The sequence below is a fragment of the Erpetoichthys calabaricus genome, chromosome 3, assembly GCF_900747795.2.
Source record: "Erpetoichthys calabaricus chromosome 3, fErpCal1.3, whole genome shotgun sequence".
In the NCBI taxonomy this organism is placed as follows: domain Eukaryota; kingdom Metazoa; phylum Chordata; class Cladistia; order Polypteriformes; family Polypteridae; genus Erpetoichthys; species Erpetoichthys calabaricus.
In genome coordinates this window covers 58439012-58459141 of record NC_041396.2, presented here as the reverse complement: position 1 = coordinate 58459141, position 20130 = coordinate 58439012, and positions in this window count along the sequence as shown.

Sequence of the window (20130 nt, the reverse complement as noted above, 5' to 3'; positions counted from 1 at the left end):
GGCAAATGTTTGGAAAATTGAAAATATAAGATAACAAACTCAATTGTTACATGTAAGGTTCATACTATACTGTTGATTGAGCCTTCAGTGACACGATTTGTGATGATGGAGATCTGTTCTTCCCTGTATAAAATTTTCAACCCACTTGCAACCCATTTTGCCTACATCTGATTCAGTTTTTGCTTCAAGGCAGGAAAAATCCATTGTTCCTTGAATAGGTACCACCTTTTCACCAGCCTAAGCTGGAACAGCAAGTTTGAAAAATGAATGCAAGATATGAAGAATAGCTGAAAAATGAAATCATGGTCAAACTGGACCATGATTGTTTCAGTGATTTTCAGTCATAGACTTCATTTACGTAATCTTAGCAAGTCAGAGACAGTCTGTGATCACCACTTGTGTAGTTTAACATACCCAGTGACTCAGTCCAATTAGTTTGTTTGACAAGTTTGATTTTTTTCTTTAGTTGTAGGTGCAGAGTTGTATGTGTGAGCTGACAATCAATGAGAGCTCCTCTGGAAATACAGGTTGAGGCAGAAAGGACGGACGTCTTTGAAATGGCTAGAACTCACCACTAGGTGGAGTGACAGATGTGCGGTAGGTGGCGTTAGGTTTGCGAAGTCTTAGCATTTTTTTATTTTCTTTTTAGTTGAAGCCATGGAGCCGTGGACGATAGAACACCGCGTTTTTGCGTACAACTGTTTTGTCAAGAACAACAACATCTATTACCGCAGTTCAGCGTGAGTTTCGTTGCCATTTCAATATCCACAGAAATAAAGCTGTTCCCGCTTGTAACACTATCCTACATTGGGTTAAAGCACTTCGTACACGAGGTACACTAATGAACAAAAGACTTCCGGGGGCTACACGAATGGCACGTACCCCTGAAAATGTGGAAAGCGTACGAATAGCCCTGCTGCGCAGTCCAAGTCGATCTGCTTGGAAGCATTCTTCTGAACTTGGCCTCAGTAATCGTTTGGAGTGCTATGTCAAGATGATAAACAACTTCTTTTTACCTGAATTACGATGAAAACGTATTCCCATCCGGCGTGTGTGGTTTCAACAGGATGGGGGGACAGCCCACACAGCAAGAGCATCAATAGATGTTATTTACCCTCTCTTCCCTGGTCACCGCATTTCCAGGTTTGGTGACATTCATTGGCCTCCTCAGTCCCCTGACTTATCCATGTGCAATTATTTCTTGTGGGGTCACCTCAAGGCACATGTATACGAGCATAAGCCCTGTACATTGGAGGAACTGAAGGAAGCCATTCGCATGGAAGTTCCCTAAATTGACAGAGCGATGTTGAAAAGAGTGGAGGCCAACTTCCATGAACGCCTTTAGAAATGCATCAGTGATAACGGACACCACATGGGAGATGTTGTTTTCCACACTTGATTTTGTCAAATGCTATTTCAATATGAACTCAAATCTTTCAATAAATTTCTTTGTAAGAAAAAATTAAAAATTTTGTGATTTTGTAAAAAAACGTCCGTCCTTTCTGCCTCACCCTGTACAATGCACATAATGCATCTATGGGGAATAAGTAACACGATTGCTTTGGACCTGACAAACAGAAGAGAGACTTGTCTGATTTTATATGTTTTATCTGGCATAATAGAAAGGAGAAAAATAACAAAATAGGGTTGAGATTGCAGTTGAACTTGTACCTGTGAAGCTTTCACACGGGCACCAGATCCATCAGGCAACATGTTATTGGCAGACAGAAGAAAGGGTTGAGCTCAGGATACTGTAGAAATGTGAAACAGCGCAGGAAAGTCACCACATGGTAGTCTAACTTAACATACCCTGCGATTTCTAGTTACATAATCTGACTTACTCAGCCCATTAGTTCAGCAACTGCAGTGTTCAAGTTTGACTGGAAGTCAGGCAATGAGGGCACAACAAAAGGCTGGTCAGTAAGCCAAGGTGAGAAGCTTGACACAAATATTGTAAGTTTTCTTAAGAATAGTGGTTTATTTCAAAGCCAGACAAGGTGTGTGATCGAGACGCATACCCTTCAACAAGAAACTAAATTAAAAAGTCACATGCAGAGCAGACTGACTAGCTAAGAAAATCTGAAACCTACTCTGCATATAACAATAAACAATATTAAATTGAAAAAATCACTTATAAGATTATGATAACGTCACACAGAAAATTAAAAGGTATTTTAAATTCTTTTTACTCTACTGTGCTAATGCCGCTACAGATATAATTGATCACTTTACCAAAGTGGTATTGAAGTATTCACGTGAAATGACAGAATGGATATGAAAAAGTTTGGGAGCCCCTCTTAATTCTTTGGATTTTTGTTTATCATTGGCTGAGCTTTCAAAGTAGCAACTTCCTTTTAATATATGACATGCCTTATGGAAACAGTAGTATTTCAGCAATGACATTAAGTTTATTAGATTAACAGAAAATATGCAATATGCATCATAACAAAATTAGACAGGTGCATAAATTTGGACACCCAAACAGAGATATTACATCAATACGTAGTTGAGCCTCCTTTTGCAAATATAACAGCCTCTAGACACTGTCCTCTTATAGCCTTTGATGAGTGTCTGGATTCTGGATGGAGGTATTTTTGACCATTCTTCCATACAAAATCTCTCCAGTTCAGTTAAATTTGATGGCTGCCGAGCATGGACAGCCTGCTTCAAATCATCCCATAGATTTTTGATGATATTCAAGTCAGGGGACTGTGACGGCCATTCCAGAACATTGTACTTCTCCCTCTGCATGAATGCCCTTGTAGATTTCGAACTGTGTTTTGGGTCATTGTCTTGTTGGAATATCCAACCCCTGCGTAACTTCAACTTTGTGACTGATGCTTGATCATTATCCTGAAGAATTTGTTGATATTGGGTTGAATTCATCCGACCCTCGACTTTAACAAAAGCCCCAGTCCCTGAACTAGCCACACAGCCCCACAGCATGATGGAACCTCCACCAAATTTGACAGTAGGTAGCAGGTGCTTTTCTTGGAATGCTGTGTTCTTCTTCTGCCATGCAAAGCACTTTTTGCTATGACCAAATAACTCATTTTTTCTTTTATCAGTCCAAAGCACTTGAAAGGGCTTCTTTCTCATCACTCTGCCATACAGATATTCTTTGTGCAAATTGCGCTGAATTGTAGAACAATGTACAGATACACCATCTGCAGCAAGATGTTCTTGCAGGTCTTTGGAGATGTTCTGTGGGTTGTCTGTAACCAATGTCACAATCCTGTGCAAATGCCGCTCCTGTATTTTTCTTGGCCTGCCAGACCTGGGTTTAACAGCAACTGTGCCTGTGGCCTTCCATTTCCTGATTACATTCCTGACAGTTTAAACCTCTGAGATAGCTTTTTGTAGCCTTCCCCTAAACCATGAGACTGAACAATCTTTGTTTTCAGATCTTTTGAGAGTTGCTTTGTGGATCCCATGCTGTCACTCTTCAGAGGAGAGTCAAAGGGAAGCACAACTTGCAATTGACCACCTTAAATACCTTTTCTCATGATTGGACACACCTGTCTATGAAGTTCAAGGCTTAACGGGCTAATCCAACCAATTTGGTGTTGCAGGTAATCAGTATTGAGCAGTTACATGCATTTAAATCTGCAAAATTACAAGTGGACCCAAATTTTTGCACAGCCAGTTTTTCACATTTGATTTAATTTCATACAACTAAATACTGCTTCACTAAAAATCGTTGTTCAAAAAAACCCCCAGTACTCAGATGTTCCTAGGAAATGAAAGACATCCCACTGTTATCTTTTTTGTTGAAAGTAGAGTAAATTATTATGCAGGCTGAGAGGGGTTCCCAAACATTTTCATATGACTGTAAGGTATAAAGTGGAATTAATGGCACTGTATTCAGAATATTATTAAACTTTTTAAAGATTTTTTGAGTGGCAAAATAAATTATGCATTGATGCTAAAGGAGGAAGATTTATGTTCCAGTTAATTAGATAATGGAATGTAATGAAGTTTGAATCTGCAGTGGAGGTAGGGAGGATGTCAGTTTCAACACAAAGATATTTCATCTAAAAATCTTTTTAGCAGTTTATTATTAAAACCACCTGTATTTATTGTGGCTGCACTCTTCAGCTTACTAGTTTGACATTGAGAATAGTAGATATTCAAAAGTTGAGTACTGTTGTTCACATTTATTTAGAATTATTGCTCAGTTTGGCAGTTGAGACTTTATCAAAATATTTATCAGAAAGCTAATTTAGTCATATGTCAAACGCTAGTCATTAAAACTGAAAGATCTAATGAACTGTAATGAATCCCTGAAGTGCAAAAATGCTGTTTTGATGAGGTCTCAATGGAAAGCTCTAGCACTCTGTCTTTTTTCCCATATACAACTGTTATCCCCAAGCATTTATTATATTGATTAGCAATGGTGATTACAATGCTATTTTTCATCAGTTAAAAAACAAGCACTTATGATGGGAAGTGCTAAAAAGAACACAGAAATCAAATGGAACAGCTGGCAGCTGGCTGGTGCGTATGTGTGATTCATTAAAGTCCACTGTAAACAACTTAATTGGAAAACAGACATGTGCATTTCTTATATAAAACAGGTGACATGTCAACAGTTGCCACTGCAGTCTTTTAGCATTAAAATAAGTCTGTATACATACTATTCTAACAAAACATCTCTGTAACTTTAGAAATATTTCAGGATGAATAATCTTATAGATTGCATTGCAAAATTCAAATACAGTCGATTCATAATTATTCAGACTCCTTCACTTTTGACACACTTGACATGTTTGGTGGTTAGAATTCCCTCTTCTGAACTGGCAATCTACCTATGGAGTCCGAAATTTTTCAGACCCCTTCACTTTCTGCACACTTATTCGTGTCATAGATTTAATTTCAAATGGGTACATTTGCCACTTTTGACCATCAATCAACACTCAATAACCCATAATGACAAAGTGAAAACATGTTTTCAGAAATGTTTTTGAATTTATTACAAATGACAACCTGAATTCCTACAATTAAGTAAATATTCAGACTCTTTGCTGTGGCACTCCAAATTGTGGTCAGGTGCATTCTGTATGCTTTAATTATCCTTGACATGAGTCCTGAACTTGATTGGACTCCAGCTATGGCAAAATGAATTGTCTGGACATCGTCCAGAAAGCCATATATCTGTATATAAAAGGTCCCACAATTCACACTGCATGTTAGGACAAAAATGAAGCCATGAAGTCCAAGGAGCTCTCTGTAGACCTTTGTGATCAAATTGTGGTGAAGCATACTGTAGGTCAAGATAAGGAGATAAAACCATGTATAAAGCTTTGAGTGTTTCCTGGAGCACAGCAGCCTCAACAATTGTGAAAAGTTTGAAACCACCAGAACTCTTCGTTGATTTGGCTGTACAGCCAGACTAGGTAACTGGACAAGAAGGGTCTTGGTCAGAGAGGTGGCCAAGAACCCAATTGGTCACTCTAACAGAGCTTCAGAAGCCCTCTGCTGAGGTAGGAGAGCATTTCAGAAGGACGACCATCTCAGCAGCACTCCATCAATCAGGCGTTTATGTTAGAGTGGCTAACTCCTGCTTGGAGTTTGCCAAATGACATTTGAAGCAATCTGAGAGTAGGAGGAAAAAGATTCTCTGATCTGACAAAAACTGTACTCATTGTGCAAAACTCCTAGCATTACGTCTGGCAAAGACTGGGCCATGTTCATCACCTACTTAATATACAGTGTGTGACGGACGGCTGAGGCTCTTGCCCAGTCGGGGACGCCTGGAGGATGGAAGGACTGGGAGAGAGACAGTACCTTCCCCGGGACACGAAAGGGCAGTCCCTTTGGTTTGCATCAGCCCATGGGATTGTGGAGCCCATGTAGCACTTTCGCCACACCTGGGAGTGCTGCCGGAAGCTAATGGAGGCGCACCTGGAGCATTTCCAGTTGTAGTATAAAAGGGGCCACCTCACTCCATTCAGGGAACCGGAATCGGGAGACAAAGGACAGAGCTTGAGAGTGGAGGAGTGAGGGCAGCAAAAGAATAGAAAGGAAGAGAGAAAGAAGGGACTGATCAATAGTAATTGTGGCTGATTTGAGTATTTAGTGCTGTATAAAAGAAAAGAAATAAAAAGAGTGTGTTTTTGGGACTCATGAGTCTGCGTGTCTGTCTGTGGCGGGGCTGATTTTACCACAATAGATAAGGTAAAAACAAGGTGGTGGCAGCATAACTCTATGAAGGTACTTCTCAGTGACAGGGACAGGGAGACTGGTCAGAACTGAAGGAAGATGAATACAGCCAAATAAAGAGTGGTCTTTGAAGAAAACCTGCTCCAGAGTGAAGGCAGCCACAGAATGGAGCAACGGTTCATCTTCCAGCATGACAATGACCTGAAGCCTAGAGTCAAGACAACAATGGAGTGGCTTTATGACAAATCTCTGACTGTTCTAAACTCACCCAGCCAAAACCCAAACTGAATCCCCATAGAACACCTTTGGAGAGACCTGTAGATGACAGTTTACAAACACTTCCCATCCAGTCTAACAGAGCTTAAGAGGATCTGCTAGGAAGAATGGAGTAAACTGCTCCAATTTCAGTTCTGCAAATCTTGTAGAGATTTATCCAAGTAAATATTAAGCTGTAACTGCTTCCAAAGAGGCTTCTAAAAAGTGCTGAATAAAGAGTCTTAATATTTATATGGATGAGATTTTTTCATTTTTTAATACATTTCCAAATTTATAAGAAAACATGTTTTCACTTTTTTCTGTATGGACTATAGAGTGTAGATTGATAGGCAAAAAAATGTGAATTAATCTATTTAAAATTAAATCTACAACACAATAAAGTGTGCAGACAGTGAAGGGGTCTGAAAACTTTTGAAATCCACGGTTAGATCCCTGAATTTAGTCAGCAGACATCTGAAGCAGGTTAATTGCTTACTTAATTAAACACATTGTTTTCCTGTCACTGTATTTGCTCTCATTTTGAGCCCAGTATGTATGTTTTACTTGAGTATAACATTTAGCAAAGGTGTGCCATGCATGCATTGGTTCTGCAAAGCTTGCATGTAAAGGTTGTGCTCTCAGATGTCTTTCTTCACATTTTTAAAGTTGCTCTCAATGAACAAAGTGTTTGCTCTTCTTTTTAATACAGTGGTTTTGGTGCTTGCATCCTATGAATTTCATTTAGCACTTATAAGAACATAAATTAACAAAAAAGTCCTAACAAATGAGTCAACTCTGCTTATTTGTATTTTTTGTCTGTTTTTAGACAGCCCTGTCACTTCCTGGTGTAAAGATCCATATTAATAATACAGAAAAAAATATATGTGATTTGAAATAGCAAAAAAAAACAAAACATCTGTCAAGTGGTTGTTTAGAAGTTACGTCAAACAGCTAATGGGAAGTCCTATCGATAGAGCATAATGAGACTTTCTTATCCTGTTTATATGAGGAAGGCTACTCTGAAAAGATGTTTAAATGTAATCTAGCAGGCAGTTCTGAATGTGCTATCAATCCACTACATTTTAAATAACACGTGTCATTCTACTCTGTACTATACTTTTAAAATACAACTTTGTCACTCTTGATGGCACGGTGGTAGTGCTGCTGGGTCTCATTAAGGAGACCAACGTTTGCATCCTGGGTCTTCCCTGTGTGGAGTTTGCCATGTTCTCCCCGTGTCTGTGAGGGTTTGCTGAGTGTTCCAGCTTCCTTCCACAGTTCAAAGACATGCAGGTTAGGTGGAATGGCAATATTACATTGGCCTTAGTGTGTTGGTGTGTGTGGGTGTGTGTGTGCGTGTGCTTGTGTGTGTGTGTTCACACTGCAATGGACTGGCACCCTGCCAAGGGTTTGTTCCTGCCTTGCGCTCTATGCTCATTGGAATAGGCTCCAGCAGACCCCCGTGACCCCGTTCAAGACTAAGCAGGTTGGAAAATGACTGACTTTGTCACTCTTTCTTCTTCACTTGGCATCTTGAAATATTTTGGTTCTTTACGTTGTGATTCCTTCCTCATAAAAATAGTGAAACAAAAGTGCAGGCTACAAAAACCACAAGCCAAAGCAGCACTTCACCCAAGTCTGGCTCCATGGAGTAGGCCTCACCAGTGGCATCCTGGTCCGAAGCTCAAAAAAGCAAGCTCCTGGCCTATACAGGTCAGAAATCAGGCTAAGGCATTTACATTTCAAAATGTCCTTTAAGAAAGAGTGGGGAATGGTTTAAAAACCTCAGGTTCAAATTAAAAACAAAACAAAGATATTTATATTCAGGATAGCATTAAATAATTTAAAATAGAATTAAAATAATCAAGGCTGGAATAAAAAAGGTTTTGCCTTAAAATAAATAAATCAAAAAAATGTCCAAGCCAACAAAAGTAACTTAAATAATAGCAGAGGTCTCAAGCCAGGAAATCCAATCACGGAAAATCAAAAATGAGGAATCCAAAAAAAAGTTTAAGGGAATATTGTAGACAAAATGAAATAAATAAAATAAAATATTGTAAAATGAGGCAACAAATAAAGAAAAGGAGAATGAAATATAAGCATAAATAAATAAATGTGTCACAAAGTATGTTTTTTGTTGCCTATTTATTTATTTGTGTCTGTAATAGTCCTCCAAATGCATCATGAAATACAGCTTGAATTTAAAACTGTTACTTTGAAACTTAGAGGGTGGGCTCTAGCGAGTGCAGTTTTTTAGGGGGAATTGAATCCAAGTCAGTGCTATAAGTTTTTGGCTTTTTGATCTTTTTCTGTCTTGACTAAGTTCTGCTTTTTGAGGTTCAATTTTTGTCACTCAGTTTTCTTGACTTTTCCTGGTAATCGACTATTTCAGCTGTCCCCAGGCTACGCCACTGCCTGGCCCTAATAACAACATTTATTTATATAGCACGCTTTCATACAAATGATGTAGCTCAAAGTGCTCTACAAGATGAAGAACGAAAAGTTTATATGAAACAAAAATAAGATTAGGCAATACTAAGTAACAAAGAATAAAGTAAGGTTAGATGACCGGGAGAACAGAAAAAGCAGAACAAAGAAAAAAACTCCAGATGTGCCACAGAAAAAAAAATCTGCGGGGTTTCCAAGGCCACGAGACCACCCAGCCCCCACTGGGCATTCTACCTAGCAGAAATGATCTAAATCAGTCTTCATGGCTTTCAGGCTCCACGTGAAAGAATATAATGATGATGGTCATGTGGGCATCAGAGGGTCTTCAATCCATCAATGTTGGGACAGCATGGTGCCTTGATCAGGTGGTGATGGCACAGAACTCCACCAAAGAAAACCTGAAAAAGAACAGCAGAGAATTGTAGGGATTAGTACAAATTGTGGAGCCATGATAAACATGATAATTCAATGCATATATAGCTTAACAGGGATACACTAAAATGTAGCTATGACAAAGCCATGTTAAAGTTTCACTTTCATTTCACTGATTGTAAGATTTTGACCTCATTTTATTTCCTGACACATTATCTCTGTTTCAAATGAGTCCAATATTTAGTTTCAAAAGTCATCATTTATATGACTGCAAAAGAAAATTTTAGATACTTTGTGAATGCAGATACACTGAGAACTACGTACACTCAAGACACGACTGCCTAAACTGGTGAGAAAGTCAAAACATTTTTAGAACAAGGCATTTTAAATTCCATGTTTATGGCAGTGGCGGGCCGTCAGGGCCTACAAGGCCTTCTCTGCTGGCCTAAAAAAATATCTGAATCACAAACTGATGTTAATTACTGTATATATTGTCCATGAATACTTATTAAATAATTCCAAATAGTCTGTCTGCTTCCTTTCATAGCTTTTCCGATGGTTGTGTTGTGCCTGCTTCCAGACATGTATTTTCGTATTAAAGCATTTAACCAATCACATTTCAGCCATCATTTGTTGCCAGGCAGGGTCAACGTCAAAGAAGTCTGCCAGGAGGCCTTCACAATCCGTTCTGCAGGCCCTCTAACACAAAATAAATGTCAATTAAACTGTTGCTTCAACCAGTCAGATTTTGAGTTGGTTTCACTAGGGCCCTCTAGCAGGCGTACGGCAATGTCACCGTATTCAGACCCATTGATTGGATAGGATGGTGTAATATAAAAATCTGAATGAGAGCATTATGGGGCAGCTGTACACATTGGTATGTCTGGCGGTGGCCATTCCCATGTCCACTGCTTCTGTCGAGCGGACATTTTCAGCCCTAAATCGAATTAAAACTTATGCCAGAAATACGACAGGGCAGGTTCGACTGTCAGCATTAGCTTCGATGGAGATAGAAAGGGACTTCGTGATGGAACTGAAGCGCATGGATAATCTGTACGACAGAGTAATTGAACTGTTTTTGAGGAAAGAGAGGAGGATGGTTTTTGTTTACAAATAATCCAAATTTTTGGTGAGTAAAATGTTGCGATTATCCTAAATAATATTGCAAGTTTATGAGTCATTATTGATGTTTTTTATGTGTGTCGCGGGCTGTAGCTGCAGTAGAAAAGCACTTGTTCACCCCTGGTTTGTCTATTCAATAAAGGGATTTATTGTGGCTACTGTGGCTATTGTGAAACGCACGGTCCGCCACTGGTTTATGGTAACCCATGTGAAACTCACACAAACTCTTCTTAATAATGTGGAGACCTGGTAATACACTGAGAGTACCGTACAACATGCAACTTTATATCTGAGGCTTAATTGCTCTTATATGCTTAATAAGTTTTTGAAACAAACAAAACAGAGTTATCAAAGAGAAGGGGGTCAAAATGACCTCTTCTGGGATAAATTAGCTAAATAAACATGCTTTATTTGGTAAAATTCCAAATGATTAAATGTCAGCAATTCTACCTTTTATTTTTACTTACAGAGTATAAAATTCAGTAGTATGTGTACTCTATCTTATTTGTATAACTTTCCAAACAATCAAACATTAAATGTGTTCTCCTCAGAAATTCAACAGTATTCTACTATTGCCGAGCCATGGGAGTGAATAATAAATCAAATTTATACTTTGAAAACAAAGTGCAAAGTTAGACTTAAATTTCAAAAAGAGAGAATAGCTGAAAGGTAAATTCAGATATCCTAAAACAGGCACCATTCCTCATTAAATTGTATCGATTGTACAGTTATAAAAGTAACTTGTTAAAAAAAAGCAAGTTAGACTAGGGAATACTTTGCTGCATTATTAATGTAACAACAGCATGGCAAAGGGAAAGGACAATAGTTATAGCCAGCAAGGTCACTGACAAATTAATTTAAAATGCATTCCCTTTGGACCTCTCTGAAACTTGAATTTCTGATAAAGTGTGATGTCTTTGTTTCATAAACTCCGCAGTGATGACAGAGTTAAAAATATATTAAAACATGTTTCAGTTAACTGTAATAAAGTCTCATATAAATTCATGCAATAAATGTTATCATTCAATCATTTTCCAAAGCTGCTTATTCCATTTCAGTGTTCTTGAGACTACAACATTACATACAAAATTAACATTAGGGTACTTCAGTTTAGAAAAGCCCACCTTCTTGGATTTTATTGTTCCCAAGTTCAAACTAGAGACTTTACTTCTTCTTCCTCCTCCTCTTCACCTTTTCCCACTTATATGTGGGGTCGATGTGCCTGATCAACCTTCTCTATACAGCTTGGTCCCGCACCTCCTCCTCAGTCAAGGCTTTTTCCTTCAGATTTTAACTATAGACATTTACTGAATTTTATTTTTTTCCACCTGAATGTATTCACATTGTCTTCATTCTCTGCTTATCTATAATAGAAATTTCCACCCAACCCATATTATGTCATATATTTAAGGAATTTGTTACTCCATCACTCATGTATTTAGTTATTCATTTTTCCTCTTTCTTTTTAAAGTTCAGCTGCTGTTAAGACTGCTTAAATTTAGGTTCAGGACAATTTAATTGTCAGCTGTTTATCTCCCTTTTATTCCTTTTCAAAGAAACTGGCTTATGCTAAAGTCATAAAGTCATCCTGTGTAATATTGAGTAGGTTCTCATGTGGAAGAAACCAGCTGCACTGTCACGTAGACAGATGAATCAGGGAGCACTTTAGTATTCAATCAACTTAGCAACAAGAAGAGCAGAATAAATGCTTTGGGGATTTAGGGCTGGAACTGAGCATCTTTCTACATTCGCCTCCACTGTTCCTTTCCTTAACAAGCTCTCTCTGTTGTCCACATTTTTTTTTTCTTGTGGCACACTTTACACCACTGGTAACCATTAAAGTTGCAGATAATACCAAGCAAAGTGGATTGGCAGATAATCTTGAATCCATTGAATCATTACAGATGGACTTGGACAGCATACAAGCTTGGGCAGACTTGTGGCAGATGAAATTTAATATACTGTAAGCAAAAGTAAAGCATTACATGTAGGAAGTAAAAATGATAGATTTGAATACACAATGCGAGGTCTAATAATTGAAAGTACAGGTAGTCGTCGACTTATGACCACGTTCGGTTCATACGGATCAGTCGTAAGTAGATCTAGATGTAAAATGGACCAGTATATGTGTTCAACCCTGACTGTATGTATAGTATTGAATAGTAAGTTCCTTAAGTCATATTGTTTGTTTTACAGTAATCCCTCCTCCATCGCGGGGGTTGCGTTCCAGAGCCACCCGCGAAATAAGAAAATCCGCGAAGTAGAAACCATATGTTTATATGGTTATTTTTATATTGTCATGCTTGGGTCACAGATTTGCGCAGAAACACAGGAGGTTGTAGAGAGACAGGAACGTTATTCAAACACTGCAAACAAACATTTGTCTCTTTTTCAAAAGTTTAAACTGTGCTCCATGACAAGACAGAGATGACAGTTCAGTCTCACAATTAAAAGAATGCAAACATATCTTCCTCTTCAAAGGAGCAAACAAATCAATAGGACTGTTTGGCTTTTAAGTATGCGAAGCACCGCGGCACAAAGCTGTTGAAGGCGGCAGCTCACACCCCCTCCGTCAGGAGCAGAGAAAGAGAGAGAGAGAGAGACAGATAAAAAAATCAATACGTGCCCTTCGTGCTTTTAAGTATGCGAAGCACCGTGCAGCATGTCGCTTCACAAAGCAGCTGCACAGAAGGTAGCCAACGTGAAGATAATCTTTCAGCATTTTTAGACGAGCGTCCGTATCGTCTAGGTGTGCGAACAGCCCCCCTGCTCAATCCCCCTACGTCAGGATCAGAAAAACTCAGCGAAGAGAGAGAGAGAGAGAAAAGTAAGTTGGGTAGCTTCTCAGCCATCTGCCAATAGCGTCCCTTGTATGAAATCAACTGGGCAAACCAACTGAGGAAGCATGTACCAGAAATTAAAAGACCCATTGTCCGCAGAAACCCGCGAAGCAGCGAAAAATCCGCGATATATATTTAAATATGCTTACATATAAAATCCGCGATGGAGTGAAGCCGCGAAAGGCGAAGCGCGATATATCGAGGGAATACTGTATATCCTTTTTTTTCGTGTGAATTATTTTTTTATTCTTGTGTTTTGTTTTGTTATTACTTTAACAGCTTCATGAATTCCTTCTTTGCCTGTACTATTTTATGTCATGTCGAGATCAACTGCCTTTTTTCCTGCAATTGTAAGACAAATGTAACTGAACATACTCAAAACCATTGCAGGTAATAAACTGAGATCGAGATGAATGAGTCACGGCATATGAGGCTGGCGTGGCAAAAACTGTCATTTGCCAAATAGACGCTGTAGCGGTCGTAATTCGAATGGTTGTAAGACACACAGGTCATAAGTCGACAACTACCTGTACACCTTATGAGAATGATTTACACTATCAACTTCCAGTGTTCAGAAGCTATTAAGAAGTCTAACTGAATGTTAGGTTATATAGCGCCCTGATGTGTAGAGTTCATAACCAAGGAGGTTATGCTCAAAATGTATAATGCACTGGTGAGGCCTCATTTGGAGTACTGTATGCAGTTTTGGTCTCCAGTCTACAAAACAAGACAAAGCGGCACTGGAAAAAGTCCAGAGAAGAATGACTAGGCTGATTCTAGGGCTACAGTAGATGAATTATGAGCAAAATTAGCTCTTCAAGAACACAGGGACACCGCTGAAAATTTTTTAAGAGTTTTAGTGATGAGGGAACTCCACTGTCATCACTTTGCCTCGAGTTCAGAGAAATCATGGAAATGTCCGCGAATATAGCCAAACTCAGCAAAATGCATTGAAGTCAATGGGAAAGGACTAACTGAACTAGATTTGATTGGATTATAATGAAGCATCCCTGATAGCTAGGGAAACGTCTGCCAACTATACTGGACCAATTATTGTGGACAAAAAAATGTCTGGCTATTACAGTTCTGGGGGATGTCGTGCTGGCCTCAGAAAGCATTATGGGGCACTGGGGAAAAAAATTCTCTTAAACCAGATGAATTATCAGTAAATAATTCAAAGAACAAGGGTGAACGCTAATGCAGCAGATTTGCTGCAAATAACGCTTTGGTGAAATTCGCCGATCAATACTGTTAAGGGTAACTTTCGCACACAAGCATAAGGATTTTTTTTTTTTTTACACAGAGAACTACAGACACTTTGAATAAGCTACCAAGTAGAGTGGTAGACAGCAGGGCTTAAGGGTCTTTTAAAACTCGACTTGATGTTATTTTAGAACAATTAAGTGGATGGGACTGGCAAGCTTGTAGGGATGAATGACCTGTTCTCGTCTAGATTGCTATAATGTTCTAATGTTAGTAATGCATGTGAATCACAATTAAATCCATTAATGGATGTGAGTACTTATCTGACACTTTTTAACTTGTTTTCCAGAACATTTGATTTTCCCATATTGGATATGTATTAGAGTGAAAAATGAAGGTACAGTATATTGTTTTAAAAAGTGTGAATGTTTCTAAAGGAGTGCATAATTTCTACAGGACTTGCAAATCTTTCTAATTCTTGCTTGTTTCAAGTACCGTGCTACACTTTCCTGCATGATTCTTCATTTGCATTTTATTGTGCATCCTGTTTACATTCTCCTGTTTTCATTTCCTTGCATCTAAAGCCCCTGCTAACCTGACTGTTACAGCTTTAGCTAATCATTTATATCAACTGATATCACCTACTTCAGCTGGAATTCCCATGAGACTTAACTTATTATAATGTCTCCAAAAACAGAAGTAAATATTCAAGCCTTTTGTTAGAGTTACAGATCCATGTGACTGCATAGTCATGTTACGAGATGTGAAGCTTTTAGCTCACTGTTGATTTACAAAGCAATTTGATTTCAATTGTCATAATTATAATGGGATGTGTTATTATGAATGAAGTGTACAGTTTAGTAGTAATTGGCTGCTTCCCAATCCCAAACCTTTTTTTTATGTGTAAAGCAGCATTTTTGGTAACATTTAGAGAACCATAATTGCACAGTTAGAGTAACAAGCACATAAATTACTGTATATATGGGATCCTCATAAAAAGTAAACACATGGCAAAATAATTTAATAATGCTGCAGTGTGCAAATCAAAAAGATAGAAGTTCGGAATAGTTTAGAAAGTTTGGTTTCGGTGAAATTGAGGGTATTGTTAGTTTATATTTGACTCTTCATTCATGTTCAGTACTAGCTGTTGATGCAATTTTTACATGGTCTAGCAGTCCAGAAACACTGGGGAGGTACAGTAATCCCAAGATAGTGTATGGTTCAGAGCACAATGACAGTGAAAATACATTTGATGAGAAAACACCATTCAGTATAACAAGGTCATCTCTTCCTATTCACCAAAATTTGTAAGCTTACTGAGGAGTTAGGATTTGAATGTCTCCAAAGTGCAAAACGCAACTGTGTTGTATGGTAACTTCTTCCATGCATCAGCAGTAAGATTGAAAAGGATTGTAGGATTGTGTAGTAGAATACCTGGAATGAAGCAGACAAAAAAGAAGCCTAAAGGAACTGGAAGGAAACTGTTGTAAGATTTACAGAAAAGTAATTAGGCAGACCCAATATTATTTCTTAATAACAACAAGAACAACTACAGTTTATTTCTTGTATAGCCCAAAATCACATATGGAATGCCTTAATGGGCTTTAACAGGCTCTGATTTTTGACAGTTCCACAACCTTGACTCCCAATTCTGAGAGAAATGACTTTCCAGGTAGGTTGAGCGTGCAATGGGTGTCAGATATGGGGTAAATACAACACATAAAACAGAATACAACAGATTACATCTTGCCTGAAGAAGGGGCCTGAGTTGCCTCGAAAGCTTGCATATTGTAATCTTTTTAGTTAGCCAATAAAAGGTGCCATTTTGCTTGGCTTTTCTCAACAGAATACAAGTAATCCTCTTCATAGAGCTACTAGCGTCACATTAGAAATACAACACAGCAGTACAAACCACTCTGTTCTTGCACAGTGCTCGTCACCAAGTGCAGGCAAAGAGCACCCTAAAAACTCTAAATGTAAAATGCAAGAACAGATTATACCATTCACTAAATACAGAACTGTCTCATATAAAGATTTGTTCAAACACCTAAAAACAGAAACTAATTTTAAAAACTAATAAACCACAATATTTGTCCAGCAACTAAATACAGAAACACGGTCAGATTGTAGAAAAGGAGTCAGACAAGCCAGACACAGACAGAACAAGCCGCCTCCCCCCATTGGCCATTCAACACCTGAGTCGGTGCTAGGCCAGCCAATCTGATACATTTTCATTGATAATACAATTCCTAACCTAAGTTTGTTTACTAAATCGTTATTTTATTTAATTTTCCCCAATGTGTGCTCTTTACATATGTCTTAAACAACTATTATCATACACTGATAATTTCTGTATTATCTATATCTATTATTTATTTATTATATTACATATTTATTGACTATATTTATGATTGCATAATACCATACATTGCATCAATGTTCATATTGCTTACTACACATCAATATTGCTGCTACTTCTTTGTCTTGTCTTTGCACGATGTCTTGTCTTGTTTGTGTTTTAATTTTAAATTTAAATCCCTTCGCCTTCGGGTGGGGGGACGGGTCCTAACTGTTGTTTGTGCGTATGCACCAAACAGCAGTTCGGAGTACCCACCCTTTTTTGGAGTCCCTGGAGGGGGTGCTAGAGGGCATACCTTCTGGGGACTCCCTCGTTCTGCTGGGAGACTTCAATGCTCACGTGGGCAATGACAGTGAGACCTGGAAGGGCGTGATTGGGAGGAATGGCCCTCCCCGATCTGAACCCGAGCGGTGTTTTGTTATTGGACTCATCACGGATTGTCCATAACGAACACCATGTTCAAGCATAGGGGTGTTCATATGTGCACTTGGCACCAGGACACCCTAGGCCTCAGTTCGATGATCGACTTTGTGGTCGTGTCGTCGGACTTGCGGCCACATGTCTTGGACACTCGGGTGAAGAGGGGGCGGAGCTGTCAACTGATCACCACCTGGTGGTGAGTTGGCTTCGATGGTGGGGGAGGATGCCGGTCAGGCATGGTAGGCCCAAACGTGTTGTGAGGGTCTGCTGGGAACGTCTGGCAGAGGCCCCTGTCAGAAGTAGCTTCAACTCCCACCTCCGGCAGAACTTCGACCGCATCCCGAGGGAGGTGGGGGACATTGAGTCCGAATGGGCCATGTTCCGTGCCTCTATTGTTGAGGCAGCTGACCGGAGCTGTGGCCATAAGGTGGTCGGTGCCTGTCGTGGCGGCAATCCCCGAACCCGTTGGTGGACACCGGCGGTGAAGGATGCCGTCAAGCTGAAGAAGGAGTCCTACAGGACCCTTTTGTCCTGTGGGACCCTGGAGGCAGCTGATAGGTACCGGCAGGCCAAGCGGAATGCGGCTTTGGTGGTTGCTGAGGCAAAAACTCGGGCATGGGAGGAGTTTGGGGAGGCCATGGAGAACGACTTTTGGACGGCTTTGAGGAGATTCTGGTCCACCATCCGGCGTCTCAGGAGGGGGAAGCAGTGCAGTGTCAACACTGTATATGGTGGGGATGGTGCGCTGCTGACCTCGACTCGGGACGTTGTGGGTCGGTGGGGGGAGTACTTCGAAGACCTCCTCAATCCCATTAACATGCCTTCCAATGAGGAAGCAGAGCCTGGGGACTCAGAGGTGGGCTCCCCCATCTCTGGGACTGAGGTCACCGAGGTGGTCAAAAAACTCCTTGGTGGCAGGGCCCCGGAGGTGGATGAGATACGCCCGGAGTTCCTCAAGGCTCTGGATGTTGTACGACTGTCTTGGTTGACACGCCTCTGCAACATCGCATGGACATCAGGGACAGTGCCTCTGGATTGGCAGACCGGGGTGGTGGTCCCCCTCTTTAAGAAGTGGGATCGGAGGGTGTGTTCCAACTATAGAGGGATCACACTCCTCAGCCTCCCTGGAAAAGTCTATTCAGGGGTCCTGGAGAGGAGGGTCCGTCGGATAGTTGAGCCTCGGATTCAGGAGGAACAGTGTGGTTTTCGTCCTGGTCGCGGAACAGAGGACCAGCTCTATACCCTTAGCAGGGTCCTGGAGGGTGCATGGGAGTTTGCCCAACCAGTCTACATGTGTTTTGTGGACTTGGAAAAGGCATTCGACCGTATCCCTCGGGGAATCCTGTGGGGGGTACTCCAAGAGTATGGGGTACCGGCCCCCCTGATAAGGGCTGTTCGGTCCCTGTACGATCGGTGCCAGAGCTTGGTCCACATTGCCGGCAGTAAGTCGAACCCGTTTCCAGTGAGAGTTGGACTCCGCCAGGGCTGCCCTTTGTCACCGATTCTGTTCATAACTTTTATGGACAGAATTTCTAGGCGCAGTCAGGGCGTTGAGGGGGTCCGGTTTGGTGGGCTCAGGATTGGGTCACTGCTTTTTGCAGATGATGTTGTCCTGTTTGCTTCATCAGGCCGTGATCTTCAGCTCTCTCTGGATCGGTTCGCAGTCGAGTGTGAAGCAGCTGGGATGAGAATCAGCACCTCCAAATCCGAGACCTGGTCCTCAGCCTGAAAAGGGTGGAGTGCCCTCTCAGGGTTGGTAGTGAGATCCTGCCCCAAGTGGAGGAGTTCAAGTATCTCTGGGTCTTGTTCACGAGTGAGGGAAGAATGGATCGTGAGATCGACAGGCGGATCGGTGCGGCATCCGCAGTAATGCGGGCTCTGCATCGGTCTGTCATGGTGAAAAAGGAGCTGAGCCGCAAGGCGAAGCTCTCAATTTACCAGTCGATCTATGTTCCTACCCTCACCTATGGTCATGAGCTATGGGTAGTGACCGAAAGAACGAGATCGCGAATACAAGCGGCTGAAATGAGTTTCCTCCGCAGGGTGTCTGGGCTTTCCCTTAAAGATAGGGTGAGAAGCTCAGTCATCCGGGAGGGGCTCAGAGTAGAGCCGCTGCTCCTCCGCATCGAGAGGAGTCAGATGAGGTGGCTCGGGCTTCTGATCAGGATGCCTCCTGGATGCCTCCCTGGTGAGGTGTTCCGGGCACGTCTAACCGGGAGGAGGCCCCGGGGAAGACCCAGGACACGCTGGAGGGACTATGTCTCTCGACTGGCCTGGGAACGCCTTGGGATTCTCCCGGAAGAGTTAGAATAAGTGGCCGGGAGAGGGAAGTCTGGGCATCTCTGCTCAAGCTGCTGCCCCCGCGACCCGACCTCGGATAAGCGGGAGACAATGGATGGATGGATTTTAATTCTATTTTTAATTAAATTTTTTTTTATTTGCACTTCATGTTGTTACACTGTGGACCCTGAGCTTTGCAATTTTGTCTATCTGTATACTTGTATATGGTTGAGATGACAATAAAGTTCGCTTTGACTTTGACTTGACTTATATGTTTAAAAAGTGCAGTAAAATGAGACAGTATTAAGAAGAGTATTTCCAGGGTATCTTCAAAAGCATTGCTTACTGCAGCAGTTCTCAAACTGTGGGGCGTGGGAAGTAACAAAAAGGGGGCGCGAATGTTGCCATACTGTATGTGGCATCATTTCGCTATTCGTAGGGAAATTTTAAAATTGTAGCGGTGTATCGGCAGCAAAAAATATAGGAATAAATTTTATTAGGGTTTCAAAAAAATGTTAGGGGGGCGTGATTAAAACTGTTATGAAAACTCGGGTTGCAAATACTTAAAGGTTGAGAAATGCTGGCCTACTGTTTGTGCCCCATTTAGTTTTCTGTATGTATAACAACATTTTGTGAGCTTGTTGCTATGATGTGGGTCCCAGTTGCCAG